Consider the following 27,816-nt stretch of genomic DNA (forward strand, 5'->3'; position numbering starts at 1 on the left):
TGGGTATTCTCTTCACTGGGTAAAAAAATGGCTGGATAGTTCTGCCCAGAGAGTGGTGGTGAATGAAGTTAAATCCAGTTGGTGGCTGGTCACAGGTGGTGTTTCCCAGTGCTTAGTATTGGGGCTGTCCCTCTTTAATATCTTTAGCATTGACCTGGGCAAGGAGATCAAGTGCACCCTCCGTAAGTTTGCAGACCACATCAAGTTAAGTAGTAGTGTTGACCTGCTTGACAGTATGATGGCTCTTACTAAGGGATCTGGACAGGCTGGATCCATGGACTGCAGACAACGGTATGATGTTCAACAGGGCCAAGCACCGGGTCCTGCACTTAAGTCATAACAGCCCCATGCAACACTACAGGCTTGGGGAAGAGTGGTTGGAAAGTTGCCTGGCAGAGGAGGACCTGAGGGTGTTGATTGACAGCTGCCTCAATATAAGCCAGCAGTGTGCCCAGGTGGCCAGGAAGGCCAATGGCAACCTGGCTTGTATCAGAAAAAATGTGGCCAGCAGGGCTAGGGAAGTGATTGTCCCCCTGTAGTCAGCACTGGTAAAACCCCACCTTGAGTATTGTCTTTAGTTTTGGGCCCCTTACTATGAGAAAGACATTGAGGTTCTGGAGCCTGTCCAGAGAATGGTAATGAAACTGGTGAGGGGTCTGGAGAACAAATATTATGAAGAATGGCTGAGGGAACTGGGGTTGTTTAGCCTGGAGAAGAGGCTGAGGGGAGACCTTATCAGTCTCTACAACTACCTGAAAGGAGGCTGTACAGGTGTGGGGGCTGGTTTCTTCTCACTCGTAACAAGCGATAGGACAAGAGGAGACGGCCTCAAGTTACACTAGGATAGGTTTAGATTGGATATTAGGAAAAAGTTCTTCACAGAAAGGGTTGTTAAGCATTGGAACAGGCTGCCCAGGGAAGTAGTTGGGTTGCCATCCCTGGAGGTATTTAAAAGACGGGTAGACGTGGTGCTTAGAGACATGGTTTCATAGTGGTTTTGGCAGTGTTAGGCTGATGGTTGGACTTGATGATCTTGAAGGTCCCTTTAAACCTAGACAATTCTATGATTCTACAATTCTATGATTATAAGGCCACTCTGCATTATATTTGAATGGCTTTCTAGGAAGGTGTCCAATGACTAGAAAAAGGCAAATAATATGCACATCTTCAAAAAAGAGTAAAGATCCAGAAAATCACATGCTGGTCAGCCTCACCTTAGTCCCTTGGAAGATTATGGAGCAAACCCTCCTGAATCTCCTCAGCACATGAAAGACAAGAACATGAGTGAAACTAGACAGCACAGATTTACAAAGAGAAAGTCAGGCATGGCATTCTGTGATGAAATAATTGGCTTTCTGGACAAGAAGACATTAATATATATTATTTACCTTAACTTTAATACAGCTTTTAACACAGTCTCCCTTTGCACCCTTGTAACTAAACTTAATCAGTAAGATCGCAGTGTCTGGACTACAAGATGGATGAAAAATGGGATGAACAATAGGCTGAAAAGTTCATGATGTTCAAAGTCTAACTGACAGATGGTTATGAATGGCATTCCTCTCAGACCAATACAGGGACCAATAGTTCAAAAGCTTCATCATCAACATGGGAGAATATCCCCCATCCATTTTACAGACGAAACTAACTTGCAGGTAGTGGTCAGTACAGTAGAGGGCAGGACCACCTTCCAGAGTGATTCCAGCAGGAACCTTATGTATTTCAACAAAATGAGAAATTTTAAAGTCAGACTAAGCCTGTGCCACAGTACAGGCTTGGGACCAGCTGCCTGGGTAGAAGCTTTGCAGCAAAGGACTGGAGGGCTTGGGGGGATGGCAAGCTGATCATGAATCAACAGTGTGCCTTTATGGCAATGTATGCCCTAGTGAGCCCAGTGGTATGTGCTATACTTTTTTTTAAGGCTGAGATTGAGCAAAGTGGTTATAACACCCTATTAGCACATGACAGAGTGTATTTAGAGAATTGAATCCAGTTTTGGTTATGCAAAATATCAGACACATTGATAAACTGATGGAAGACAACCAAAGTACTGAAGAACACAACTTTCAAAGAGTGGCTCAGGACACTGGATTTATTCAGCATGAGAATAGAAGGATAAGGGAAAATCTAACTGCTGTCTTCATTACCTGATGGTAAGGGTTATAGAGAAAACAGAGTCAAACTCTTCTCAGAAGTGCATACCAAAAGGATAAGTAAGCAGTGATAAGAAGTTGCATCACAGACAGAAACAATTAAAAAAAAAAAAGTCTTAAGTGTGATTAAGCAGACTTGACTTAAAGGATTGCTCAGAGGACATGTAAAACCTTCATCCCTGAAGACACTAAATACCCAACCAGACAAGCAACCTGATCCAACCTTAATGTTAACTCTGGTTTAAACATGAGATTGGACTAGATGGCCTCATAAGGTTCACCCAGCCTAAACTATTTTATGATTCTATTCTATGAATCTATGTGGCAAGAAAACAAAACTGCCAGATTCCAGTTGAAATGGTTCAAAACCATCAAACTTTAATTTTTACAGATAAACTTATGAATAAATTAGGAGAAGAAGCTGAGAGAAATTAGCTTGTTTAATCTGGAGAAGGGAAGGCTTATGGGGAAGCAGATAAAAATTAAAGAGGAAGTTATTGAGAAAACAGAGCCAGGCACTTTATGGAGGCATGGAAAAGAAGACTGGGAGACCAATTGAAACATAAGAGGTCCTGGAAGACATAACTTATTGCTTTTTCACCATGAGAAATGTCAAGCAACAGAACAGGTCGCCCAGAGGCATTATGTAGCCTCCATCTTTGGAAGTTTTCAAGCCTCAAATGAGCAAAGACCTGAGCAAACAGGTCTGACCTCCTAGTTGATCCTGTGATGACCAGAGGCTGGACCAAAAATTGCATGAGGTCCCTTCCCATGTAAATTACCCTATGAGCTGGGCACGCTGCGTGATTACTCCATGTGCACATGGTTACTTCTGTTCTCATGGTTCAAAATAATTAATCAGTACTACTAATACATCCACTATCCTTTGGTATTACAAATAATTTAGCTCTATTGTTCTCAGCAGCAAATTTAACAATTATATTACCGTTACACCATGCAGAATCCCATGATCACATGACTTCATGTAATGAGTATGATATCACTGTGACATATTCCTATAGATGGTCAGGATCTCATATATTAACTTTAAATACTTAATATGGGTTATGTTTTATGTAAATGGCACCCAGTAATGAGATTTAACTCATTGTAAATTGGAGAGTACAACTGATAAATCAAAATATTAAAATTTAGAGAAAAAGAGAGAGAGCAAATGAGAGAGAGAGAAAGAGACAGAGAAAAAGAATAAGAAAAAGAGGGAAAGGAAGAAAGAGAGAAAGCAAAAAAGAGCAAGAAAGAGAGCAAGAGTGTGAAAGAGAGAAAGTGAGAGAGAGCAAGAATGCAAGTGAGAGAAAGCATGCAAGAGAAAGTATGAGAGAAAGCATGAGAGGAAGCTCAAGGGAGACAGGGAAAGAGAGAGAAAGAGAGAGAACAAGAGAGAGCAGGAGAGCAAGAAATCATGAGAAAATGAGACAAAGCAAAAGCAAGAGAAAGTGAGAGAAAGAGAAAGCAAGAAGAAGTGAGAGTGGGAGGAAGCAAGAGGAAGAGAGAGGGAAAGAAAATGATAAATAGAAGAAAAAGAAAGAGAGAGAGAAAAAAAAAACTGGTCTGAAGCAACACAGTGTTACTGATTTAAAAACACTAGTAGCTATTGCAACTGATACAAGCTTCAATTTTTACTTATGTTCTATGGTTACAGTGTTGTACACAAAGATTATGTTAGTTGAAGCAGTTTTGAAAAATTGTTATTGAAATACAAAGTTACCCACCAATCAGGATCCCTAAGAAGGAGAGAATCAAGATCCTCTGGTTGTAATTTAATTTAGCAACATTTCATTTCAGCATCATATCATATAGCTTCAGTTAGCAGCTGTCACCATTACCTTATCACCATGGGCCTAATCATAGCTGTGAGATAACTGTAATGGGTGTGTGTGTGTGTGTGTGTAAGGAAATTAATGCAGTTTTATGTGACCACTGTACGAGGGGTCATTAAAAAGTACTGAAATACTTTTAGATGTTCTTACATTATTTTTCCAACCCCCAGACTACTTTCTTTTCTCTGAAAATCTACATTTTAGCAGTATCTCATCAGTGGAGTTGTTTCCATATGGGCTGTTCAGTGACAATACTTTCTTATGCCTGCTTGAAACATCCAGCTCAAGTGAAAGCTGGTCCACTTACACGTGTCATGAAATCTAGTTGATTCATGGTCATTCTGCCTATGCTATATCAAGACTGTTGTGAGTTTCTTTTATTTTTGCACATAATTTTCTTATTTTCCTAAGGCAGCAGTGCAGGTAGACAGGCAGAAAGGGTGACTATCTGATACCACGCTACTATGAGTAACACAACAGCTAATTACCACAGCTGGGTAAAAGACATAAAGAACCTGGTGTACTCTCTGATTTTCAGGAAAAAATCTTGCATTTTTGTTGCATGGGCCTGTTTCTGGGTCATGCTCCTGACACAGATTTATCAGTTTTGGAACACTAATCAGACTGCAGAACACTGCAGAGCACCAAACTTCAAGGCAAAGTAACTAAATACATAAAATTAGAGCATTTAATGCAAATCATTAAACAGAAAGATGTTCTTAGAATGGCTGATGGCAGGCTGGCATAGTGCTATAATCTAATCAGCAGATAGAATTAGTACTAAGTCATAATGTATATGATTTCAAACATACATAAATGTGTTAAAAGTGTTGTCACGGGACTAAAGATACCTACGTGCTTCACTGTTTGTAGGATAATGACCAGAATTATGACACAACTGAAGCAATAAACAGAGACAGAAATTTTAGAGAAAAAATTAGTAAGCCATTATTTCACATATGAAGTGTTCACATGACCTAATAAAAAGAATATTCCAACAAGTACATGATGTAAGATTCATTCTTTAACTGCCAGTCTGAATACAATAAAAGACTGATGGCGTAAAGACTACTGAGCTTATTTAGAAGCAAGAGGGGGAAAAAATTCTCTTGACCTCAGGGACTTTGCACTGCTATCACTTCTGCTTTTTAGCTACTTTAGCAATTAGTCATAATAACACCAATGAGCTAAACAGGAATTATTAAAATGAATTATCAAGACTTAAATCTTAACCAACATTTGTGTGAATTCTTTGTTGTCTATACAGGGGTAGGAGTCTCACACTTCACAGTCACCCAAAACACTTTGACAGATACTGTGGACTCAGAAGAAAAATTTGTCTAGTGTGTGACACTGAGCACTCAGGGATATCAAATGCAATACAAGAAAACATTTTTAATTCTAATCTCAGTCCTTTGCTGTTAAAAACTTCTTCCCTCTCATAACTGAATTAATTTGTTTCCACTAGCAAAACAGCCTGTCTCCCATGTCAAAGACAGCTGGTCTACCCTGTATGACAGCTCAGATGGAACTAGCCACACATCCAGAAGCAATATAGCCATGGTAGTACTGTCCTGTACTCAACTAGTTAATGTGCTGAACTGATACACTAAAATTTGAGTACAAGACCACAGTAACACTACTAATCATTTCAAGGATGTCCTAAATTATTTGTTCCATATGGATTCCTGCCCTAGATGAAACTAATTCTTGGTTTTCTGCTCCTTTCACAGTAGTTATGCCCTTCATAAGCATATGGCTAAAGCAAAAGTAATAACAACACCTAATTTTCTGAAGGAATCCAGCACATCTCCCTTCCCCAAATTTACAGTTTTCCTCTCAGGATGCACAAAACCCCTGAACACTGAGGAACTGTCCTTAATGCCTTTCAGATTCAGTATGTGGTAGTTTTCTTGCTGATTCTGGAATGACTCTGATCTAGTTTCTTTCCCCTGGTATCATAGTAGGGGAACGAGTTCTATAATCTTCCTGAGAGATGTCCCTGGCCAAGTGCATGTACTAAGACCGAGTATAGTATGAGACAAGCCAACATCAGTACTTTTCTGCTCTCCCCTTCTTTTTTTTTTTTTATTAATTTCTATCTTAACATTCATTTTCCAAGGTGTCTCCTAGCCTAATTACCTTTTCCACATCTCTAGTAAAAAAGTCTTACAAGAAATATTCTCTTGTTAAAATTCTCTATGTAGTCATTTTCATTCTTTATCACGATGAAGGCTTATTCCCATTTCCAATCCTTTTTCTATTATCAGCTGGAGTCTAGGGTACAGTTCCCAGTCATCTGTAAAGAAACCTGGATTGTGGTATTTGGTCCATCCTACAGCAGGATCAATTTAAGGTGGGCAGCCTTCAACAGCATTATCTTCTCCAAGTATGAACATCTAAAGTAAAATTGCTTGAATCATTGCAAATTGTTCTCACATCACCCTCCGTCTGCATTTTCTTTCACACTCCTAATTTTGAGAACATCATTGGAAACAACTGCACATGTCTTGCTGCTTCCATATTTTATCCCGTGGAGAAACTAATGTACATTATTCTGTGTTTGGTTGCATGAAAACCTCTAAAATGTTTTCTACCAACATATTAGTTATTTCAGCTAAACTCTTGTTGGATTGGATTAACACTTGATTTTTTGTTTGTTAGCTAACTTTATTATTGTTTCTATGTATGTTAAATATTGTTAGTTGATGTAAACTTAAAGTGGCCTTTTTTTCTTTCTTTATAGTCCTTCCAACAATGTCATTAAAATAAACCTTCACCAAGCTTTTTCTTTCTTTTCTTCTTTTAAAATCCTACTTTCCAAAGCCTCTCAGAATCTTACTAATTAGTAAGAAGTTAGATTCAGATTAGATATTAGGAAGAAATTTTTCACTATAAGGGCGGTAAGGCACTGGAACAGGTTGCCCGGGGAAGTTGTGGATGCCCCGTACCTTGAAGTGTTCAAGGCCAGGTTTGATGGGGCTTCTGAGCAACTTGGTCTAGTGGGAGGTCTCCCTGCCTATGGCAGGGGGGTTGGAACTAGATGACCCTTAACTTTCCTTCAGACCTAAACCATGCTATGATTCTATGATTCTATGAAATATGTAATAAGTATATAATAAAATAGTTTCCCTTATGCAGTTTTCTATATCCTTTCTAGTTTAATTTATAAGCCATAGATGAGGAGCCTCAGGTAGCTATCAGGTAGGTAAAAGCAAGTTGGAAAGGAGAAAAAGAAAACTACAAGATACTGTGGTGAGAAACATTAATCACGTAATAGATAGGGAGGAAAAGTGTGTGACAACTAGTACATAGCTATGGCAGATATTTCCTGCATAAAAGGACCAGTGACAATCTAATTATCAAATTTATGCTGATTTCTTTTTATTCATAGGTATCATCTGTATTGGGAAACACAAAGCTCCGATTATGGACTCTATGTAATCATTTAAAATATTTCTGTAAAGCTCTTCCAATACTATTGCTTTTTTAAAAACTGGAAAATTTATTGTCCAGTTTTTCAAAATGAAGTGAATGTTGATATTGCACTTCTTCCTCCCACTCCTTACATTACATCCCTTGTGTAAATTTCTTTCAGAATTCTTGTAGCCAAATCCTACCTGGTTACCTGGTATGTCTGCACTCTCTTTCAATATTTTGTTGTCTATTCCCCACAGACAGCATGTCTGGAAATTTACTCATCAAGTGAAAAGAAGTCAAATTGAGATTTGTTCCATTGCTTTTCATATCTTGGCAATAGTTACCTTCATTCAGAACATGTTAATTTTAGCCGTACAAAGTGTTATTTCTGGGAATCTTCTTATATGTCATTGCTAGAAAAACTGAACGTGGATTTCTTTTGAGCAGCCTCTAGTGGAAAGGCTTGCTTTCTGTTGGAAACAACTAAGGATGATCTAGTTCAATTTCTGATTTTTTCTTTCTTTATTCTGGAAATCCAGTGCAAATAATTATGAATAACTAATTATTAATGAAGAACTAATTATGATTAATAAATAACTAATATTCACACTTAACTCTGTTGTCTACCCTGCTGAGTAACTGAAGTTATGTGAACTTTTAGCTTTTGAAATGTCACTGGAATAATTTCTCCTAAAATACTGACTTGTATACACCAGTGAAAATTTCACTGTCACAGTAAAACTAGTTAATTATGGTGTAAAAGAACTTATATGACTACCAGACTGATGTATCCTTTCAGGTCAGAGTGTAAGCATTCACCTACTTACAATGGAATAGAATGGACTAGAATGGAATAGGATGGAATAGAACAGAATAGGTGTTCCAAGTCAGGCTAGGCAGAGTTTTGAGCAACCTGATCTAGTGAAAGATGTCCCTGCTCATGGCAAAGGGTTGGATTAGATGATCTATAAATGTCCCTTCCAACCCAAACCATTCTGCGATTCTATGACTAAACCAGTTCTACTTTATATAAAAGAGTATGGAAGACAACTAAAAAAAACAAAACCAACAAACTTATAACGAAACTTCCTTTCAAGCTATATAGAAATACAAAAATACAAAAACTAAATACAAGTTAACTGAGCACCAATAATACAATTAGAAATATGCTTCAGAATTTAAAACTACAAAACTGGGAGTTTAAAAATGGAAGTTCCCAAAGTTGTCTTAATCTTCTTTACCATTGTATAAACAAATAATCTCTTTCATAAGCATGATATTTAATATAAATTGTGACTAACACATTAAAAAAGTGAAAATGAGATAAGATAATCCATTGCGTCAGCTACCAATTCCTTCAGCAAATATAGTTTATGAATTCTAGTTTTATCATCACCATCTAAGGCACCTTCAAAATCGCTTGTATGTCATCATATTAATTTTTCTTCACTGCTTTCAATTTCTGGATTTTTCATCAGAGTGAGAGGCATTGGTCAGGTCTTTGTTAGTTCCACATAGGATAACACCTGGGGGAGAACTGACCTACCTGTGCTCTGTGATAATGTGTTGACACTTGCTGGATGACTAAAAAGTGTGCTGCCGTATCTGTTGGCACAATCACTGTTTTCAAAATATACTTAAAGAATGTAAGAAGCCCATGTGAAAGAAGAAAGGAATTATGAGGTAAAGGGCATTCACATTCTCAGTTCCCCACAGTATAAAGCTTTCATAATAAGCTAAAGATAAACATAGCTAAAGCTAAAGATATCATAAGGAGCTAAAGAAAGCTGTTTGCTTACTGAGGAGAGTCTAGCAATAAGGCTAATCTTACAAATAATAGAGATCTTGCAAATAATAGAGGAAGACTAATTGCGCTACTTAAAAGGTAGATGACTCAAAAACAAACATAATGAATGACACCTAGAGCAACAACTGCACAGAGAAATAAGGTGTGTTTCCCAAAGAAACACTAAAATGCACAGTCTGTAAGGTCACTTAAGTCAAAGGCACAAAGAAGCATCCAACAAACTGCCTGGTAACTTCAAGCAAGTCAGACTTCTCACATGGCAAAAAGACAGAAATCACAGTGTGTCAAAGATAAATTGGTGAGTTGGGCCAAGGGACTAAAGAGTCAAATACTGATGGAGAAATTCAAGTGAAGAGCATTGTGCAAGAGTTTGAAAACATGCAATTGAATAATGGAAATTTAAGTATATGATTACAGGCAAAGAAATATTATTTAGCCAGAAACCACTGTTTATGAGTAAGAGCAAAAAGATGAAATTATACACCTTATTTCCTCTTCCACTGCTTTTTGTACTGAATTCATTTTATTAGTCTTCACTCTGTGAAAGTACAGGTTTCTCTTCAGCAGACCTGTACCAGTGTACACAGTCTCTATCAGAGAGGCAGATTTATCTAGCTGCTAACATAGTTTACAGACCCATATTTATAAATGTAAATTTCTCTACCTATGTCTAGATAACAGTATATTAGTGTATCCAAATAAAGTGAAGGAGGACAAAATATAAAATACAACAACAATCAAATACCATTTGCATAGCCATAAGAGAAAGGCTACCAAGAGTGAACTTTATCCTGAACAGGGAATACAGAAAAGGTTCTGGATTCTGTATTTCTCTTTCAGTAGTCTGTAAAAAAAAAAAAAAAAAAAAAAAAGATTTCTTTTACTAAGCTTAAAACAGACTCACCTTCTTATTCACTATAACGTACAAAACATTTCAGTTAAAAAATTCAGTACCTAATTCTTAACTAGACTGGATATTAGAAAAACTGTTAGAGTTTTATGTCAGATCCAACGAGCCAGGGTGGTGCAGTTCTATATGCTCAAGTCTAACCAGCGGTAAGGCTGAAGATGAGTTCCCAGAAGGCACATGCACACAAAATACACCTATATACCGCATGTATACACATATACACAGCTGGCCACATGGATCACAGACAGACACTCAGAGCACTTGCATGAACATACACAGCAACAGCAGCCTCATCCTGCTACTCTCTCTGGCTGAGCAAGATGGGGGTCCATGAGGGACAACATACATACACACACATATGTATGAGTTGGATCCCTCCAACAGCCTAGTTCAGACCCTCAGCTTGTCAGCAGCTGTGCCTGGATCCCAATCTCCCCAGTTGCTGGCACTGGCACACACAATTCCCAAGGCTACAGCCCCACTCCAACTTCTGGTACAGATGACTGCACACACACATACACACACAGAGTTGACAAGGACTCACCTGTCTTCAATACCTGGGCACTGGGGCTGAGGGTCTCCTGGGACAGACCCGGGAGGCGTCAGGAAAATCCATCCTTTCCCACCTTGAACTGTTCTCTGCTCCTCTGGGCTTGTGCAGATAGATTTTTGATGGTCTGATGGCACCTGTAATGAGCCTAAGGATAGCTGGGCCAGGTTTTTTGGGGTCCTCCTCATTCCTTTGTCTCTATGCTCCTTGGTGGATGTACAGATGAGCTTTTATCATGTAACCTAACAAAACCCATAACGCTAAAGAAAATAAGGAACTTTAAAAGTACTATCCATCACAACTAAAGCAATTTTTCTGCAGTGATATATAGGAAATTTACAATTTTCTTAGTCAACATGGAATTTCATTTTGCTATCCTGAGCCCTGCATTTGCAATTTTGAAAGGATAAACAGTAGCATATAGAAATGAAAGTGAAATCTGCAGCTATAGACAGAAGCATTATGCACCTTAGGTCAAACTAATACTGTTTTCACTAAGGCAATAAGCCTGTTTATTAGTGACCTTGTTTTTCTTCCACTGAAATCAATAGAAAACACTTCATTAATTTCTATTGTCCCACATTGAGAAAACACTAAATAATCTTCTCCAGTTTAGCAATTTTTTTCAGACAGGTGTTAACACTTGACAGTTTGGTACATCTGTGAAATATAGTGTGACATTTTGCGTTTTCGAAATTAAGAAAGATGTAAAGTAAGTTATTTTAATATGCAAATTGGTATTACTCTGATAAAAATGTAATCTTAAAGGAATGTTATAAGAATTTAGATATTAGTGACTTTTTCTAAAATAAAAATGAATATGGAATGTTTCTATAAATTTACAATTTTTCAGAAGCATTGGCTTAAAATCTAAATAGCAAGCATGGTAAAATGTGCATACACAGAGAGGAGCAAGATACCCTGAGGAAAGCTCCAGATGGCAATGTACCAGAGCAATAACAAGCAAAACATAAAAAATCTCCAATCCATTACCTATTTATACCAGCCAGCCTACGTTTCCCTCTATCATAAAAGACATGCAAAGCAGATCAGTGCCTGGTCCTTATTTGAGGTCATCCTTTTCAGGATATGTTCATGGACTAATTACAAGCTGCTGTAGAGATGCAGCATCTTTACTTCTTTATAAACATGTGTGGGTTTAGTTGATACTTAACAGAGATGAGAGGGTATTATTTTACCCTGTACCTGGCTTTCAGAAAAAAAAAACTTTTCAAGTTGTTCTCAGAAATACCTAAGTAAACTGTAATTGAACTGAAATAATTTATCAAGTCTAGTAAACATCCCACATAGTAATTATTTAGGAATACTGTTCATCAGCATTACTGAGTAAGTGAACCAATATTTTACGGGTCAGAATACATGCAATTTCAAGTTCATTTCCTGAAACATGAAGTTCAAGTTAACCTTTCATAAGATCATTCACTTCATGCTACAGGCTCACTTAAAAACAGAACCTTCTCAGATTATAGCAAAGATGTGTCCTTTGTCATCAGTTGGATCGAAGAAAAGCATTGGCAACAGTTTGTTGTTATGCGTTTTTTTTTTCCTCCCATGAACAGAAGTGAAAAAGGCTGTGTGGGCAGATTTATCCCTCTAGACACCAAAGTGGCACATACAAATATAATTTTTAACTCAGTAAATGTTGTGTTTCTGCTGACTCTATTGAAGGGTATTAACAAAATGAATAATGAGTCATGAACTTATCCAATTTAACTTGCTGAGCTGGTACTGATACTGAGCACTATTTTCATCAACAAGGCTGAACTCTCAGATATTTACTCATATCAGTGATGCTATTCATATGACTAACTTGAAAGAAGTCAGTGGGAGTAATTATGTAGTCATTACCAGCAAATACCACTTTCTGGAAAATTGAAATGATTGAGTGTTTTAAAATATATGTCCTCTTTTTTTTCCTGTTAAACTAAGATTCTTCTTTAACCAGGAAGAATAAGGATGTGCTATACATTTTTTCTTTGAAAAAAAGATACTTTCTTTTCAATTTTGGGTATTAAACCCCAAAATTTTCAAGTAACATTTTCTTGTTCGTCAAGGACTTGATCTGCAAGCGAAATACCGTGGGAAAGGTGGTTGCCAATTTTGATATTGCTTTTAATATTCATCTTCCATATGCAAATTGAGATCATTATAACATTTTATCAGTGTTGTTTGAAGTGTTGAGATCATAACTGAAAAAGAACTGTGTTTGGGTCACATTGGCCTATTGTTACGCTTAACTGCAGTTCTAGCATGCAAAAAGTTCAATAACCAGCAGAAATGAACTAGTATAAGATGGAAGTAGACTTAAAAGGCAATTAATTGTGCATGCACACATACACAAAATGAAACAGCCCTTTATGTTCAAGAGAAAGACTAATACAAAATGTCACTTTGCTGGCAGCCAGATTTCGGAAGACTTACATTTCACACCGTCTTCCCTGATCAAGTATATTTAAAAAGTGGTGAAAATGCAGTATCAGACCATCCTGGTGTGGGCGTTGAGCCTTGTGACAGAATGTAAAATAAGAAACACATCCCTGAATTTCTTTTCATATTTACTATAGAGGAATAACAACCTTTCTACTGCCTAGAAATGTCCAGGTATTGTCTCACCCCATTCCTGAAACAGTTCAGAACTATGTCTTGAAAGACCATAGGTTATAGCTCTCTAATCTTTGCAGGGGCTTTCAAAGAGGTTGCTATGTAAAGGAAAAAAAAATCTTTCAAGGAAAATAAAAAAGCCTCTGGTTCTTATAGCATTCAGCTATATAATATACAGGGAAATAAAACAGCTTTAATGTATACCTGCATATACAGTGGGATGGAAAGAGAAAATGTGAATCGTAATGCTTCCAAAGTACGTAATACCCAGGATGCCCTTTAAAAATACAGAAACTATTGGAAAGAAGCAAGGAATCTCACTGGGCCATGCAAAAACATATGTAGCAATAGCAGAAGCTCTCATTGATTTAGTTTTCTATAAATATTTTATGTTTAAAACGGTTCCAGTTCTGGATTATGCTCCTATCACTATTAGCTAAACTCCGTAAAGTAGCAAATAGCCATTTGTGCTAGCTGAGAAAATAGTCTAGTATTTTTTTGATTATGTATGGTCCTGAGCTAGTATCTATATTGCAATTTGGCAGTAGAGTTCTGCCTGCACAGAATTTTAGGATAAAATTCTGTTGAAATGAAAGGAATCGGTTATTAATCCTGACCTCCTCAGTACCTTTTTTTTCTTGCTCAGTTCATCAATAACCTAATCACTAGTAAACCAACCCCAAAGGATATCTTTATATCAGGAGAGATGAGTAAGAGTCAAATAGAGAAGTAAATGCTCTCAAATGATTTTAGAGTTTAGAATTTGATTTCAAATCCAAAATCAACATTTTTATTCTAATTTTCACTGGTAACAGATTTTTTTCTTTGGCTTTAAATCATACAAGTATATGATTCTGGTGGGGTTGGGTAATTTTCAACCTATGTAATTTCTCAACTTTATTTTAAGTGAATAATGAAGTCTGTGAAATTATGTTATTTTAAGGGAACCAAAGTACATGATTCACCTGCGTTTTCAGAACATAAATGTAGGTTCACATTTTTTTTTCCAAAGGTGTAAATTATGAAATACTAGAAGGTGAATGATGCCTCAGCTTTTGAAAACTGTGTAAGGGATTATGGTGGTTAGCCTGAGTTGAAACCTCTATAAAAGGTTCTTGAGGATTCATACCAAACAGAGCTGGAGAAGTCTAAAGGTATAATATTTTATACTCATGCCTATTTAATTAAATGCACATTCATTTAACATCAATCCATTTAACTGAACACTGTCTATTTAAAACTCATATAGGGCCAATGCTTCTACAGGTTACATTGCTTTAAATCTGAGTAATGTTGTTATGGTTTGAGAGACCCATAACAATTTATTGTTGTTTAGACAATCATTCTATCAACCGATGACCCCTCCCTACCCGGGAAAGGGAATCAGGAAAAAACAAGAAAACCCGGGGGTTGAAGTGTAAACAGACTTAATAGACTAAGATTAGATAATTAACATTAATACCACTACAGAACCAATATTAACCCTGACACCCATACAGAATATGCAAAGTTTATACTCAGCCAATTATATCAGTGGGAAGCAGTGCAATCTCAGCAGGGGACAGCAAATGTCGGACACTGCAAGCGTTACAGCTTCAGGAGGAAGGAAAGGCTTCAGGGGTCTGGCACCAAGGCACAAAGTTCTCAGGATCGCAGCCGTCGAGAGAGAGAAGTTCACAGCAAAGTTTCTAAATTATAGTGAATGTGACGTTGATAGTATGAAATAATCCTGTTGGCCAGCTTGGGTCAAGTGCCCGGGTCTCACTCCTCCTCATCCCTGCACCTGGCAAGCTTGAAAACACTAAGACCTTGAAATCCACACACCATAGCTGGCTATAAAGTAAATATTTTCACGAATTTAGACACCAGAGTCTTCTAAAAGTGCAGTCTTCCCAAGTATTAGAAGAGCAATTAGTCCTGTGTTGCTCAAACCAGGAAAAATGTTGTTCAAGTTAATGGACTTAATCATGTTAGTGATTTTTTTTATATGTGTAAGTCTTTCCAGAATCGGTGTCTTTAAGTACATATTTTTAAAGCAGATAGTTATTATTTATCTTTTAATGGTTCTGTAGTAATCTGACCTTGGTGCCACGGAAGGTTATGAAGCAGATAATCTTGAGTGCCATCACACAGCACATACAGAGAAGCAGGTGTTCAGGACCAGTCAGCATGGGTTTATAAAAGGCAGGCCCTGCCTGACTAACCTTATGTCCTTCTATGACAAGGTCACCCACTTAGTGGATGAGGGAAAGGTTGTAGATGTTTACCTGGACTTTAGTAAAACCTGGGACACTATTTGCACAGCATCCTTCTGGAGAAACTTGTTGCCCATGGCTTGGATGGGTATACTTTTTGCTGGGTAAAAAAATGGCTGGAAGGCTGGGACCAAAGATTTGTGGTGAATGAAGTTAAATCCAGCTCATAGCTGGTTACAAGTGGTGTTCCCCAGGGCTTAGTATTGGGGCTGGTTCTCTTTAATGTCTTTATAAGTGATCTGGACAAGGGGATCGTGTGCACCCTCTGTAAGTTTGCAGATGACACCAAGATAGGCAGGAGTATCAACCTGCTTGATGGTAGGATGGCTCTACAGAGAGATCTGGACAGGCTGGACCAATGGGCTGAGGCCAATGGTATGAGATTCAACAAGGCCAAGTGCCGGGTCCAGCACTTAGGTCACAACAACCCTATGCAACACTACAGGCTTAGGGAAGAGTGTCTGGAAACCTGCCCGGAAGAGGAGGACCTGGAGATGTTGGTCGACAGCCACCTGAACATGAGCCAGCTGTGTGCCCAGGTAGCCAAGAAGGCCAATGGCATCCTGGCTTGTATTAGAAATAGTGTAGCCAACAGGACTAAGGAAGTGATCACTCCCTGTACTCAGCACTGGTGAGGCCCCACTTTGAGTACTGTGTTTAGATTTGGGTCTCTCACTATGAGAGGCAACGAAGCCAGTGAAGGGTCTAGAGCACAAGTCTTACAAGGAGTGGCTGAGGGAACTGGGCTTGTTTAACCTGTAGAAAAGGAGGCTGAGGGGAGACCTTATCACTCTCTACAACTATCTGAAAGGAGGTTGTAGCGAAGTAAGGGTTGGTCTCTTTTCCCAAGTAACAAGTGATAACACAAGAGGAAATGGTCTGAAGTTATGCCAGGGTAGGTTTAGATTGGATATTAGGAAACATTTCTTCACCAAAAGGGTTATCAAGCATTAGAAACTTCTGCCCAGGGAATTGGTTGAGTCACCATCCCCAGAGGTATTTAAAAGGTGTGTAGACATGCTTAGGGACATGGTTTAGTGGTGGGCTTGGCAGAGTTACATTGACAGTTGGACTCAGTGATCTTAAGGGTCTTTTCCAATCTAAATGATTCTATAATTCTGTGACTCTAAACAGCAGTAATAACAACAGTTAACACACTTCTACAAAAGGAAAGCTTAAAATTAGAAAACTTTAAATGTTCAGTCTTAATAGGTGTTCAAGAAACAGAAAACACTCTCCCTACTTAAACTCAGATTAAGATTATACATGCAGACAACATTGAAGAATCATGTGCAATTCAAAGGCACATAATAAAAATGTACTAATTTAATCCAGAAAACTACGTTTTTAGAGCAGCAATCTCCAAACCATCTGACTGCATGTGCTATTAAATTTTAGCATATGCAATAAGGAACTGTTTGCTGGGTCAGGATTTGACTTAAAATACAAGGTACATAATAAGGTACGCTCCTGTACAAACTGTGTTTCTAGTTCTCTCAGTCATACCCCTTGTCACTCATTAAGGAAAAAGGCATTCTGAATAATCTACTTTGGTCATATATTTTCTAACGTGCTTCTGTCTATGTCTATCTTACTATGTCGTTCTAGCTTATTGCAAAATGTTTCTCATTTGATCCAGGAAATTATATTACTTACAAAAAGAAGCAAGTCTGGAAAACCTATTTGTTTTCCTTTTGATTTTAACTATTATTATTGAGGAATAATGTTGATGTCACTCCCTTTACAAGCCAGCCGGTTCAGCCAAAACCAGAATAGAATTCCAAGTTTGAGCATGAATACGGAGTGGTGGCTGGTTGGAATTTTAAGTCAGGCTTTTACAGCTTCCTTTGAAAGGCTTTAGTCTAATCAATAGGAGACATCTAAGAGACCTCCTGTATCTCTCTGATATGTGGCCATGACAACAGCTGACACTGACACATCGGGTGGTAACATCAGATACATTACATGAATGTTACTTGACATTAGCAAATAAATGCTTTCAGTATACATGACTCAAAAACACTCATGCTTTCCCTAGTCTGTAATCTGTCACTTGCAGTAGTGCAGTGGGGTGACCACAGGACACATGGCAGTGATTTTACTGGGGCTGCACAAGCTTGCGCGTTACAAGGCAACCACCGCTGCTCTCTCTCAAGACTGTTATGATTTCAGGCTCATGAAGTAACAACTTTATCTTTCACTGTAATGATATTAATGACTACTTTAGCATTAGCAGCCAGGAAGTTTAGAATGAGATACTTATTTCTGGTTTTATTTATTTGGGGTTTGTCTGTCTTTTAACATTCCCTTAAAAACAGTGAAGCCAGTAAAGATGGTCTCCTCAAATCCATCCCTTTCCTGCTGAGAGAAGTACAGCAGTTCCCAGCTGACTGGCTGCCCAGGTGGTTCACCCTGAAAGCAATGGACACAGTGACAACTCTTTTATGTTTATGGTCAATTTACAGGCTTATTGCTGGTACTTTTAATGAATTAGACTATAGAAACAGATGCTACTTCTTCAGAACATGCAAGTACCATTCACACTGAAATAAAGTGACCCTCCCACAGTGATTTTTAAACTGTAATAATCTGAGGATTTATGCTGGATGTGAGTATGACTCTGTGTGTGGATAGACAGGCAGTGAAGCAATCTTAAATTTGCTTGATTCAGTGATTAACAAAGTCAAAGAACATGAATCTAAATGAAGTAATGTAAAACTGCTGACTTGTATGATATGAGATAAGCTGATATGCCATACCTGTATATCTTTAAACATTTTTTGTTGTATTTTTTTTAAACAAAACTTTTTTTTTTTTTTTTTTTGTAATTTATCTGTATGGGGGCTTGCACATAAAAGTGTTTAATTTTTATCCTTCATTGATTGAGAAGATTGCTGTATCATCTAAAATGTTTATATAAATAAAACACAAGGTGATTTAGCATTTGAAAATGTCAAGTCTTTTAAAAATTATTTTTTCTTCTAGTATGAGAAATACAAAAGCAGTCAGTGCAGCTCTGATCTTACTGCCTCTTTGATGTCTGAGAAAATAAAAATGATGAATTTACATTAAGTATGCCAAAAGTGAAAATGTTCCAGTGCATTTATAAATTAAAGGGCAACCATTTAGATAAATTACATTCCTCTCAATTTGAAGCACATTAAAAAAAGAAAACCTTAGCTAAATATATTGAAAAGTCCTCTTCTCAAGAATTTTCAATGTCTTGAAAAAAAATGGTATTTCTCAGTATGGCTACTAACAACAACTTTCCTTTTTTTCATTATTTCCTCTTTCTTTGATAAGTAATTGGAAAGAAAATTAGGTAGCTCTATAATATTGCCTTACTGTGTGATAATTTTTGAAAATACTGAGGTTAGTTGGACAGGCTGGAGACCCGGGCAGAGAAAAACCTAATGAGGCTCAACAAGAGGAAGTGTAAGGTCCTGCACCTGGGGAGGAAGAATGCTAGGCACCAGTATAGGTTAGGGGTGGACCCGCTGGGAAGTAGTTCTGAGGAGAAGGATCTGAGGGTCCTGGTAGATAGTAAATTATCCATGAGCCAGCAATGTGCCCTTGTCACCAAAAAGGTCAATGGAATCATGGGCTGCATAGGGAAGAGTGGACAGTAGGTCGAGGGAGGTCATTCTCCCCTTTGACTCTGCACTGGGATACTGTGTCCAGTTCTGGGCTCCCCAGTTCAAGAGAGACAGAGAACTGCTGGAGCGAGTCCAGCGAAGGGCAACTAAGATGATTAAGGGCTTGGAGCATCTGCCTTATGAGGAAAGGCTGAGAGAGCTGGGACTCTTTAGCCTGGAGAAGAGAAGGCTGAGGGGAGACCTTATTATGGCGTACAAGTATCTAAAGGGTGGGTTGAAGGAGGATGGAGCCAGGCTCTTTTCAGTGGTTCCCAGTGACAGGACGAGGGGCAATGGGCGCAAATTGGAACACAGGAAGTTCTGTTGAAATACAAGGAAAAACTTCTTTACGGTGAGGGTGACAGAGTACTGGAACAGGCTGCCCAGGGAGGTTGTGGAGTCCACTTCTCTGGAGATTTTGACCACCTGAGGAACCTGAAGGTGCACAAGTCCATGCGACCTGATGAGATACATCCATGGGTCCTGAGGGAACTGGCAGATGAAGTTGCTAAGCCACTAGCCATCATATCTGAGAAGCTGTGGCGGTCTAGCGAGGTTCCTGCCAACTGGAAAAGGGGAAACATAACCCTTACTTTCAAAAAGGGAAATAAGGAAGACCCAGGGAACTACAGGCCAGTCAGTCTCACCTCTGTGCCCGGCAGATTATGGAGCAGATCCTCCTGGAAACTCTGCTGAGGCACATAGAAAACAAGGATGTGATTGGTGACAGCCAGCATGGCTTCACCAAGGGCAAGTCATGCCTGACAAAATTGGTGGCCTTCTACGAAGGGGTTACCGTGGTAGCAGACAAGGTAAAAGCAACTGATGTCATCTACTCGGACTTGTGCAAAGCATTTGACAATTTCCCACACAATATCCTGGTCTCTAAATTGGAGAGACATGGATTCAACAAATGGACCACTCGGTGGATAAAGAACTGTCTGGACGGTCGCACTCAAAGAGTTGTGGTCAACGGCTTGATGTCCAAGTGGAGACCAGTGACGAGTGGCATTCCTCAGGGGTTGGTACTGGGACTGATGTTGTTCAACATCTTTGTCGGTGACATGGACAGTGGAGTTGAGTATCATCAGCAAATTTGCCTATGATACCAAGCTGTTTGGCAAGGTAGACACACTGGAGGTGAGGGATGCCATCCAGAGGGACCTGGACAGGCTGGAGAGGTGGGCCCAAGCCAACCTCATGCAGTTCAACAAGGCCAAGTGCAAGGTCCTACATCTGGGTCAGGGCGATCCCAAGCACAAATACAGGCTAGGCAGGGAATGGCTGGAGAGCAGCCATGAGGAGAAGGACCTGGGTGTGCTGATTGACGAGAAGCTCAACATGAGCCAACAATGTCAGATCGCAGCTCAGAAGGCCAACCGTATCCTGGGCTGCATCAAAAGAAGTGTGGACAACAGGTCAAAGGAGGTGATTCTGCCCCTCTACTCCTCTCTCGTGAGACCCTACCTGGAGTACTGCATCCAGATCTGGAGTCCCCAACATAAGGACATGGACCTGTTGGAGCATGTCCTGAGGAGGGCCATAAGAATGATCCGAGGGCTGGAGCACCTCTCCTAAGAGGAGAGGCTGACAGAGTTGGGACTGTTCAGCCTGGAGACGAGAAGGCTCCATGGAGATCTTATTGTGGCCTTCCAGTACCTAAAGGGGACCTACAGGAGAGCTGGGGAAGGATTTTTTACTAGGGCATGTAGTGATAGGACGAGGCGGAACGTCTTTAAACTTGAAGTGGGCAGGTTCAGATTAAACATTAGGAAGAAGTTTTTCAGTTTGAGTGTGGTAAGGCACTGGAACAGGTTGCCCAGAGAGGTTGTTGAGGCCCCATCCCTGGAGGTGTTCAAGGCCAGACTGGACTCGATGATCTTCAAGGTCCTTTCCAACCTAAACCATTCTATGATTCTATGATTTTCAAGACCCGCCTGGGTGGAGTCCTGAGCAATGTGCTCTAGGCAATCCTGCTTTAGCAGGGGAGTTGGACTAGATGATCTCTAGAGCTCCCTTCCAACTCTGAAAATTCTGTGATTCTGTGATTCCGTGAGTTTAGGAAAACAAGTCTGTCTGTGAAGTTTTGAAAAATTCTACAAGATTACATTGTAGGTGACCAAGAAACATGTTTCCTGATACCAGTCTATTAAGTTGCTGAAAGTTTCAGAACCCTGATTTGAACCATGAATCACTCCCAGTCACACAGCCTTCCTCCCACCTCTTGAAATCCAACAGAAAATAAACCCCCCAGAAAACAGGAAAACAGAATAAGTGATTTAATAGTTTGAGATGAGTAGCTGTATCCTGGACAAAATAACTGTTTCAGTAACACTGAAGAAACTCCTTAGGAACTCTATTGGCTTTCCCTGGTCAGGTTAGTGAGGGTTTAAAATCTTTATAAGGTATAAATACTACTCTTCAATATGTATATAGTTCCAGAGCAATGATCATAAAGGCAATGGAAATAGTTCAGACTTTCACTAAAGGTACTGCTGATATTGATGTTATCTCAATTACTTCTGATTTAAATTTGAGGATTGCTAAAATGTATATATACTTTTGTCCCCCTGTTTTAGTAGAAGTTTATTTATCCTAGATCAACTGATACACTTTGCTCATATATCAACCCTTCCCATCCACTGCAAAATCATCAAAAAGAGGTATTCCAGTTCAATTAATTCTAGAGTGACAGCTGAACAGAGAAGTGAACGTTCTGGATAGAATTTGCTTCTATATTTGAAAATAATAATAATAAAAAACCCACAAAAACAAACAAAAAAACCTCCCAGGATACCTAAGGTAGTAAATGGTCTCTCTCTCCCTCTGACCCAGCGTAGGTCCTTTGCATGGTGAACAATTCTGAAAAAATCAAAATTTCAGATTTTTTAAAAGAGACTATTCTTCCCCTCAATATTACAGAAGTGCAGTGAAATTAGCTTGACTACATGGACTAAATGGACATCACTGGATTATTTCAGTAGTGATTTCTGTCCACTGAAATCAAGTGACAGGAAAGAGGTGACACTATACCATGAAATATAATTCCTTGAAAATTCCTTCACAATTGATGCATATATGAAGTTAAATCAACAAGCTTGGGCAATAAACCTCATAGCCAGTGCTCATGATGTTAAGGAGGAAAGACTGGTAAAGAGGACAATCCAGGACATAAGCATGTGCTAAATAATTAATTATACGTTATTTCAGTTATAAAATACAGTAGATCAATTACCAAAAATTTGTGGGGCAGTTGGAATTCCCTCAGTATGTGTAATGAGAGATACTTGATGCTCTCTAAAGCTCCCTTTTTGAAAATAAACTGATGATATTATTCATCTTCTCAAATAAAAAAATAAAAGGGGGAGAAGGGGACAGAAATCGCCAGCCTTAAAGCCTTTAGCAGAGAGAAACAAACTCATGCAGCATTCAGAGCAAGCACTCAGTTTCCAACTAATCCACTTTCATGGTAACTGTCTTTAGAGATACCTACACAGAAATGAGCTTTGTGCTCTCACAGATTGCTGCTCCCTATTTTGCACTCAGACTACAGCAAGGCTGTTTTATCCTTCTCACCTGAATATCAGAAGACAAGTTCCAGAGTTTTATTCTCTGAAACCAAAGAGTTGTGTAGAGCACCAAGTACTTTAACCAAGCAAGTGGTTCTCATTACACTCATCACCATCACAAGTGCTAGGTGGTGTACTATTCTGTTGGGAGAAAGTTTTGAGGGTTTCTGTTGGAAAGAAACATTGCAGTCTGTATTTTAGGGCATCTGTACTACAGTGTACATGGCAAAAGCCTAGATAAAAGGCTTTTTTGTTCCTTGGATTGGTAAACCATCAGTTTTAAAAAACAGATAAAAAAGGTCTGTAGTCTTATACCAGCATCCACAAAAGTTTCACTACTGATGAGCTAATAATTTGACAATGAAAATCTACATGCTCACAAAACTAAAATAGTCATAAGAGAGGGTTCATATTGTTTGGAACTAATTGAGTTGTACTTAGTTATGCTTTAAAGTTCTTTTTTTTTTACTTTTCCTTAATGATAATGTAATAATAGTGTAAATAACATTTACAAAGAGGGACAGCACTGAAGATGAGGGTCTTTCATGTTACCTGCTGTACTACTCTAACACAGCTGAGGGATGTTTCACCGTCTATGCACAGTGCTAATGTGTCAATCACATATATTTTTTTAAAAAAATGTTTGGTGCCTCACGTTTTCTGTCAAAACTTCCAACTCTTTCAAAACAAGTGTGCTCACACTCTCATCCCCCAGGCACCTCACATGCACAAGTACCCCTGGACATACCAGCATGGAACCTCCATCCACCCGGTAACCTGGCCCAGACCCCAGGCTCCCCCTGCCTGTGGCTCAGCCAGCTTCAGGTTTTCTGGAGAGTTAGCACACACATCCCATGCATATCTGGTTTGGGGAAGATGCAGATCTGGCATGAGGCACATGGGCTGTGACCCGCAGTACCACTCCAGCCCCCCATGCTGAGCCACCTCACTCACACCAGTCCTCCGACTAGCTGGTTTTTGGAACACACACTGTTCCCACCCTAGTGGCTGCTGGATGTTAAAGACTCCCCACTCCAGTTGCTGACACCACAGGCCAGGAGCATCTACACCCCCAGTCTGACTCCGGTAGCTGGCACCATACAAATTTCATTCACACATATGCAGGTCTCACCGGTAGCTGGCACTTAGTCCTTGCAATATGCGTTCACACAGAATAGAAAGTGACAATACTTGGAGAGATACTTAAGGAAACATTTAATAAGAAGGACATACTGCAGTGATCAGGTGCAGTGATCAGCCAGACAAGCGTATTGACCAGACCTGTTTTACATGAACCCATTCCTTTTATATCTTTTTCCATCTATCACCACTTTGTTCTCCCCAGTCCCCCTTCCTCTTTTCGTCCTCTCAGGAGTTTGTACAGCTCTGTTGATTCTCACACCCCTCCTGGGCTGGTCCAACATTCCTCCCTGGATTATAATTTTATGGGTTGCAAAATACAGGTTGATCTTCCTAGAAGTGGCACCTGTAGTTTCTTGATAGCCCATCAGTTAAAGTGAGTGGTGAGATTTGTTTCTTGTCATTGTCTCCATGTTTCTTATTTTCAGGTCTGTGTCTTTTGTTTCTGGTTTCGCCCTTTTTCTCGTAGTTTCCCAACTGTCATGGCACCCATCTAGATAACCTTGCTGGAATAAACATCCTCACACTCTCACATGCTTTGTCAATAAATGAAACTGACCAGGTCTGCTTCCCATCACCACCACTGCAGGTCAGGTCTGTGTCCTTGTAAGTTTGGTTTATGGCTTCCTCCTTTTCTTATTATCCCCTTTTTGCACTGGAAAAGACCATTGACCAGCTACCCTTAAAGGAGCAGTCACCCTCCTTTCCACATACCTCTACAGGCAACAATTATTTTTTTAGGTTACTGAACAGCAATAGTTTTTTTAATGTTTTGTACCAATAGAAAATAAAACTTAAAAGAAAAGAAATATTAAAAATTTTGGAGAACTTACAGAAAGTAAGATGAAAGAGCAGATTATGTATCACTGTGCTAAAAGGTTTCTCCATATTCTATTTTTTTCCTCACTAACACCTTTTGTTTTGCTATCAATATTGCTGGCTAAATTTTGTAAAACTGTTTACTGCTGTGACACTGGCAGTTTTGTTAAGATACCACAGATACCACTACTATAGGACTGGGGCAGATAGGAAGAATAATGTTACAGAAAACTGTAAAATGACATTGCTAATACAGAATGAAAAAAAAAGATGGGCATGAAACAGAAAATGGATAGAATAAAAAATTTCCAAGGGGCTGGAAAAGTCTTTGGAGCTTTCAAAAACTTTCAAGCTTCAGAGTTTAGGCTTCAGGTTTTGGTTTTGGGATTCTTTGGTGGGTTGTTTTTTTCCCCTTAAGACAGAAGACAACAAAAATTTCTAAATTCGGAAAATTTACAGAATTTAAGGTAAAATCTCTTACCACACACAGAAATCAATGCTTTGTTTACAGTAAACACAGTTTAACAATAAACATTGGATTTGTGTCACTTTTTTATACAATCAGCTCTCACATAAGCATCCCCTTGATCACACTGATTTTCCTATCAACAACTCAACAGATTCTTCTACTCTTTCTTACAAACCCTCTGGCATTTGAATCTCACCATGAGTATAGAAATTCTGTTCTGCAACATGATTCAGCAGATCTCCTCTTACTTTTTTTGCATACATCACAAAACTACAAATGCATAATTGTACTTACATATAAGATTAAAAAGTTGGGTGTTTGAAATGAATAATTTAGATTTACAAAGAAATCACCTCAATCGTGCCTACACTATCCTTCATCTTGACCATTGCACTTTTTTATTCACAGTCTTATACATTCTATCGACTGAACACATAACTAGTTTGCTAAAACAAAGTTTATTGTCCTAACCACCTCTCATTTTTTTTTTGTTGAAGTTCTCATTCATTTCTCAAATTGTATGACCAGACCTTCAGCTGGTGTAGACTAGCACTTCTTCAATAAAGTCATTAGAGAAAAGTCAATATATACTTGCAAAGAAACTTGTCCTCAAACATGTTGTCTTTGCTTTCGTCTGCCTCCACCTCTCCATTTCTGACCACATCCATGTTTTCTGCTGCCTCACAATCCTATCACCTCACACCAATCATTTGTTGCAATAACTGATCCCTCTCTTATTCCCAGAAGCCTACTACTGCTTGCATTCTGATTTTCTTCTAAATTCCTCTTTTTAATAACTACGTGAAAACATATGAAATACATGTTTTATCCTGAAAGTAAAATTAAGTTGTGCAATTTAACTCTTAATATCCAGAGGAAAAAAGGCAACAGAAACAAACTGGGAGAAAAGAAAGGGGGAAAAAAAAAAGGCAGAGGTAAATTGATCCGTTAGGAAAGAACCTGTTAAAATAAAAATAAAAACAATGAACATTGAGTTAGACTGCCAGAAAGAGCTGTGAAGGGACTTCCTGGCACAAGGACAACTTGTACTGTAGGAAAAGCTGAAGAGAGAGTGAAGGAAAGTACGATTCAGGAAGATTACGAAACTTGAACTCCTGGAAAGCCTGGAGATTTTATTAAAGAGACAGGTTAAAAATACGTTCCCAGAGACACCCAACTGCAAGCACTTGTTAGACAGAAAATTGTTAATAGTCAGGAAGAACCTATGGAAAAAGTAATGACTGATGCAACCTTACATGAGAAAGAAAAAAGGTACAAAGTGAGAACAAGGGTGCAGAAAAAAATCCTATTAAATAGGAAGCCATAACAGCATGAGTTGAACCAACAAGCAGACTATGATGTTTTGTAAACTATCTGTCATAGAATAATGATAGAATAGGCATAGAATGGATTCTTGTCATCCAGCACATTTACAAGCCCTTACTCATTTATGTCAATGAAAACTTTAATTAGAATTACACCCAAGAGTAATATGGCTGGAGTTTCACTTGACACATATTTTCACTTTTTGGAAAGTGACCTGCTAACAACTGCTTTCTATGTAAGATTTTCTAAATAGCTCCTCAATGTTTTTCCACAATTAAATGCAGTATCTTGATTAGAGAGGACATCATATAATAAAGTCACTACAAAATCCACTGTAATGATTTAAATCCAAAACAGTCATGTGTCCTTTGCTAATGAGAACCAATTTGGTGCTGAAAATTAAATTATTGTCCCCTAGATTAATTGAAAAATTAGAAAAGGTCTCCGTCTTGGCCATTCGGAAGATGAAAAAAGAAGTATTTAGTGTACTAAAAAAAAAAAAAAAGAACAAAATGGAAAGCAAAATAACTTTCCTTACATTGCAATAACTTCCCAATGAAGAACTGATTGCTTTTCAATAAAATTGCGAGTAATAAAAGTTGGGTCAATTCTAAAGGTGCTTAACACCCATGGTTTTCATTCACTTTGTTGGAAATTTTAGGGCCTCAGTACAGATGCAAATTGGACTGAAAATTGTAAATATATATTGCAGTCAAAACTTCAATAATTTGTGTTTTTTTTTTCCTAAGGAAAAGCAGAAAAATATTTTTCTTCTATAAAAAGTATTACATTCCTAAAAATAATGTAAAATGTCTCTAACAACCTTTACCTCCCCCACATATTGTAATTAAATGGATGTTACATATGCCTAGCCCCATTTAGGAGATTCAAACACATTTAATAAATTTTTTGCCAAATCTAATATGTTCTTTATAATCTCATCTATGCAGGTGAGAGGTCTTCAGTTGTAAGAAAGTGCTTATCTGAATCATAGAATCATAGAATCATAGAATCATAGAATCAGTGAGGTTGGAAGGGACCTTTAAGATCATCAAGTCCAACCATTGACCTACCCTGATAAAAACACCACCACTTCTAAACCATGTCCCTAAGCACCTCATCTACCCTTTTCTTAAACACCTCCAGGGATGGTGAATCCACCACCTCTCTGGGCAGCTTATTCCAATGTTTAATAACCCTTTCAGTGAAAAAATGCTTCCTAATGAATGAATGAAGAACAATGTCTTTATAAACAATGTCTTTTCCTGATGTCAATGATGGTTTGGTTTTCCTGATGTTTAGT

The sequence above is a fragment of the Vanellus vanellus genome (genome assembly GCF_965231255.1).
Source record: "Vanellus vanellus genome assembly, chromosome: Z".
NCBI classification, from domain to species: domain Eukaryota; kingdom Metazoa; phylum Chordata; class Aves; order Charadriiformes; family Charadriidae; genus Vanellus; species Vanellus vanellus.